Genomic DNA, 5,585 nt, shown 5'->3' with positions numbered 1-5,585 from the left:
TTGTCCCCCTTGTATTATTTTTCCCTTTCCCCTCACTACCTCTTGTATGTACTTTTGTATAACCCTGAGGGTCTCCTTCCATTTCCATGCAATTTCCCTTCTCTCTCCCTTTCCCTCCCACCTCTCATCCCTGTTTAATGTTAATCTTCTTCTCATGCTCTTCGACCCTACTCTGTTCTTAATTACTCTCCTTATATCAAAGAAGACATTTGGCATTTGTTTTTTAGGGATTGGCTAGCTTCACTTAGCATAATCTGCTCTAATGCCATCCATTTCCCTGCAAATTCTATGATTTTGTTATTTTTTNTAAGTCTTTCACCTCTTTTGTTAGGTTGATTCCCAAGTATTTTATTTTTTTTGAAGATATTGTGAATGGAGTGGTTGTCCTCATTTCCATTTTAGAGGATTTGTCGCTGATATACAGGAATGCCTTTGATTTATGCATGTTGATTTTATATCCTGCCACTTTGCTGAATTCATTTATTAGCTCTAATAGTTTCTTTGTAGACCCTTTTGGGTCTGCTAGGTATAGAATCATGTCTCCTGCAAATAGTGATAATTTAAGTTCTTCTTTTCCTAAATACCAAAATTTTTGTTATATATTCAGATTTTAAAAAGTATTGAAGTTAACCAGACTATAGCTGAGTGGGCAAATTTCTTTGGAAGTGAAGGGGAAAAAAAGGTGGAAGAGGTTGGGTGTGGTGGTGCACACCTCTAATCCCAGTGGCTTGGGAGGCTGAGGCAGGAGGATGGAGAGTTCAAAGCCAGCCTCAGCAATGGTAAGATGCTAAGCAACTCAGAGAGACCCTGTCTCTAAATAAAATACAAAATAGGGCTGAGGATGTGGCTCAGTGGTTGAGTGCCCCTGACTTCAATCCTCAGTAGCAAATAATAATAATAATAATAATTTCACTTTATTAAACTAAAGAGTTAGTTGGGACCAAAAGTGTAATGGAAACCTGACAAGTTTAAACATTGTCCTCAAAAAAGATTTCTTATCTCACTGCTGGATTTTGTCAACAGGGTTCTGATTTATAACATAGGTATTATAATCATAAAAACTAAAGAAAAAAATACAGTGCACTGATTAAGATGGAGCCATGGGTTTTCACCCTGGTAAAGTTATGTGTAGAAGTCAGGGAAGGTGGTTGGTTGCATGGAACCTTGAAGAGAGACTATGCCATCTTGAATTTGCATGCTTAAGACACAATACATCAAATATTACACACACTTGTGTGATATATCATTCCAAATACACATAAACATACACATTAAGATGCACATATATGTATTATGTTTATGCATGTGAGCATGTGTGTGTATGTGTGTGTGTGTGTGTGTGTGTGTGTGTGTGTATCTCCTTGAAACACCATCAGTTCAGCTGACTGTTGACATTAATGATAACAAGAGCACAGCGACAGTTAAAGAAAACATTTCTGTGTGGATGTGAACTTCATCTTTTCACAATATAGAAGCTGTTGCTTAAGAATATTTTTTTTCCTACTATAGCCATAGACAGTTGAGCCCACCCAGAATGACATCTGAATAAAAAGTAAACACTATGCATACTCTCTGCCTCTGGTAATTATTCTATCTATCTGACTTACTATTTTTCACCCCATTTCCTCTAGTGATCCAGGAAGAGTATATGATTCAGCAATATCCTTAACTGTCTTTTGTAAATTTGAGGAAGTGTAATGGTCTCTGTCTGCGTCTGGTAACTGAAACCATTAATTAAATCTGACAATTAATGATAGGCTATATTAGCCACAATTGTCTAAGCATTTCACAGATATATCCTTTCTGATGGGAATCATTTAAACTAAAAAAAAAAATCCTGAATACTCTCATAGTCAGATTTCCTAATCTCAGAATAAATTCAGATAGCGTTTTTTTCAAAGGGTTGGACTAAAATCCATTGCATAATTTTCACCCCAAAGTAGCAGAATTTCCATAGACCAATCAGTTTAAAATCTCATTCTAATGATCAGAAATCCTCAATAGTTCCATGAAAGACCAAATAAACATTGTTCTTCCTTTCCAGACAAGATATTTCATATTTCATGTTCTCCCTTTCCTAATATATATATCCATCCCATGCAACTGATAGCCAAATTCAATTACTTGCTTATCCACAAATGTGCCTTGATGTAGAATATCCTATTCAATGATTTCATTCAGGAAAACAAGATTTGGCTGCATTTTCTTGGTTCTTCCTTCTGTCGTAGCCTAAGAGTGCTGCAAAGCAAAGTATACAGAACTCTTGTTTCTGTGCTTTTCCAGTGGTATGAAACAGGCACTGGTCTGAATAGAATAGCTGAGACTGCTGCTCATTTATCCATCCATTTAACAAACCACCCACTAAATGTTATGCCAAAGCTTATGCAGCAAGGTCAGTCAGCAGATAAGTGGGAACCATTCAAACATTCGGATAAAAACAAACTAACAAAAAAAAATGCTGTCTGTTCTTTCATCAATTTAGAAAGTGGAAATGGAAAATGTAGAAGGATTGTACTGTCTGGTTCTGAAGTATCTTGCTGCAAGGGGAGAGGAGGAGTTTACACAGAATTGAATTTAAATATATTCATGGCTACTTAACAAAAACATCATTAGACTATGGTGTCTCTTACCATTTTACCCCAAGAGTAGAGCTACATCAGTGTGTGTTAGGATCTAGTGTGGGGTGTCTTAAATGACCCCATGCAAAGCTGGGGATAGTTCATGCATTAGTAAACAATCATACTGTTTTACCCGTGTAATAATCTTGGATTCAGAACTTCCTAAGAAAAACAGAGCTAGAGAGTTTAGTGATGTTCCTCTGCATTTAATCATGGCAGTCAAAGTGCTCCTCTAAATTGATCATCTGTGTTGCAGTGAGTGCAGAGACACAGAAAAAAGAGTATAATACATTGTCCAATAAGAGCTGTGTGATTAGGAGCAATTAAGTTTGATGGTGCTTACAGACCAATAGCAAAGTTCTAAAAAAGGTTGTTTTTCAATATTTTTATTACCTTCAATGGTAAATTAAGGCTTGGTTAAAAAATATGTATGAGTATGTATGTTTTCCCTAAGAAAATGATACAATTTCTACCTCTATAAAACAAGGAAATTAATATTGATATATTGGAATTGCTATGATTAATATATAATGGGATGGAGAAGGAACATGGAAAATTTTATTAAATCTCTTTTCATAGACCTTATTCTACCCTGAATTCACCTGTGAACGTAATAGGGAATGTTCTACTTGCTGAAAGTTTCCTAACTCAAGTGTCTGCATCTCTTTATTTCTCTGCCTAAGGGTTTTCTCTGACATCCCTGAGGGATGCTAAGTTGTAAGTACTTTTGTATTTTGAAATATGGAGAATTAATAACCTCTGTTATTAGGGAAGAGAAGGTGGTATAAAAGTCCCATATCAAAATTCTGAACTTCTACTGTACATATGTTCCTCAATTCACATGAGGTTATGTCCTGATAAATTCAATGCAATTTGAAAGTATCTTAAGTCAAAATGCATTAATACACCTAATCTACCACGTACAAATATTTTTTATTATAATTTGTTATATACAACAGCAGAATGCATTACAATTCATATTACACATATAGAGCACAATTTTTCACATCTCTGGTTGTATACAAAGTATATTCACACCATTGGTGTCTTCATACATGTACTTAGGGTAATGATGTATATCTCATTTCACCTTCTTTCCTACCCCATGTCTCCTCACTCTCCCTCCCACCCCTTTGACCTATCTAGAGTTCATCTAATTCTCCCATTCTCCCCATCTCAACCCCACTACAAATCAGCCTCCTTATATCAGAGAAAACATTTGGCATTGGGTTTTGGGGATTGGCTTATTTCACTCAACATTATATTATCCAACTCCATCCATGCCATGATTTTATTCTCTTTTAATGCTAAGTAATATTACATTGTGTGTATATACCACATTTTCTTTATCCATTCATCTACTGAAGGGCATCTAGGTTGGTTCCACAGTTTAGCTATTGTGTATTGTGCTGCTATGAACATTGATGTTGCTGCATCCCTGTAGTATGCTGGTTTTAAGTCCTTTGGGTATAGACCAAGGAGTGAGATAGCTTGGTCAAGTGGTGGTTCCATTCCCAGTTTTTGAGGGAATTTCCATGTTGCTTTCCATCTTGGCTGCACCAATTTGCAGTCCCACCAGCAATGTATGAGTGTGCCTTTTTCTCCACATCCTTGCCAGAACTTATTATTGTTTATATTCTTAATAGCTGCCATTCTAACTGGAGTGAGATGAAATCTTATAGTAGTTTTGATTTGCATTTCTTTAACTGCTAGAAATGTTGAACATGTTGAAAAATGATGGTTAGATGCCATGAAGTTTGTGGCATGCCTTAATCGGATGTGTGTTGTCATGCCCGAGAACCTCTTCCATCCTTGTCAAGGGGAATGCTAGCCTATCTCCTTTCATACAACACCACATACCAGATCTTAACAGCACAATACAACATAGAGTGTCAGTTGTTTACCTAGTGGTCCTTTGGCAGACTGGTAGTGAAGGCTCTCTGCTCCTGCTGAGCATCACAAGAGTATTATAGCATGCATTACTAACCCAGGAAAGGATCAAAATTTGAAATGCAAAGTATGGGTTTTACTGGAAGTGTACCACATCCTCAGAAAATCAAAAACCTCATAAGTCAAACCATAAGTTGAGGACATTCTGTATTTAAATCTACTTTAAAGGCATTTTTTTTTAGAATTATTACAAGCAAATCTACCAACTGCTGCAGCGTTTAGAGACTTTATCAAGATTTAAGGCTTTGTAAATAAAGTAGTTCAGGAGTCAGCGTAGAACTTAGTATTCTGAATAGCAATTGATGCATAGCAAATTATCCAGAAACATATTGACTTAAATGAACAAAATTATCCTATTATACCACGCAAATTTTCTGAAACAGTAATTCAATAATGGTTATGCAACAAAAGAAAAGAATAAACAAGTCTGAAGAATTCCAACGTGTTGGCCTTATTAAATGATAGTGTTGACTGTCCCCAGGTACAAAGGCTTACTACTACAGATTTATGAGTCCAAGTTGCTTTTATCAACTTAAAAAAATGATATGTAAAAAGTATATTTGGTTACAGTTCTGAATACTGCCTATACCTCAAAATCTTAATGTGCCAAGAAAATGGATTGTATCACCATGGAAACCAGATATCCCTCCCCTCTCCATCTTTTCCAACCAATATGGATCACTCCATGCCTTCTAGAGAAGCCAGGCTTATTGTCAATTTCATTCAAACTGGAAATAACACGAAAAATTTCAATGAGTTCCCTTCTCCTCCATCATAACATTGAACAAAACTTTAAGAAGCATCTTTCACCATTTCAAGGCAACCAAAATTACATTTGCATTTCTTTAATAATAAAAGGCCTATTTCCCAATTAGGTGTCTGATATTTTTATCTTTAATTTTAAAATACCTGAGAAATGAGGCCACCCCACCAAATAATAAAAGTAATTAAGCAAAATCTGTGTTCTAAGTCAGGGATACTGTGAAATCGAAGTGCTTTCTCTCTTCTGTAGTTAAT

At 35.8% G+C, this 5,585-nt stretch overlaps 1 non-coding gene across 1 annotated transcript; it reads right to left on the bottom strand.

Annotated features, from left to right (window-relative positions):
* Window positions 1-4,347: 4,347 nt before the first annotated feature.
* LOC125613020 lies at window positions 4,348-4,471 on the bottom strand. Its single transcript, XR_007343533.1, has one exon. It is a non-coding gene; the product is annotated as a U6atac minor spliceosomal RNA (small nuclear RNA).
* Between the last annotated feature and the right edge of the window lie 1,114 nt (window positions 4,472-5,585).

This window comes from Marmota marmota, unplaced genomic scaffold (assembly GCF_001458135.2).
Source record: "Marmota marmota marmota unplaced genomic scaffold, marMar, whole genome shotgun sequence".
NCBI lineage: Eukaryota > Metazoa > Chordata > Mammalia > Rodentia > Sciuridae > Marmota > Marmota marmota.
The sequence above is the reverse complement of the archived record's forward strand: the minus strand, read 5'-3'. Positions and strand labels throughout refer to the sequence as shown.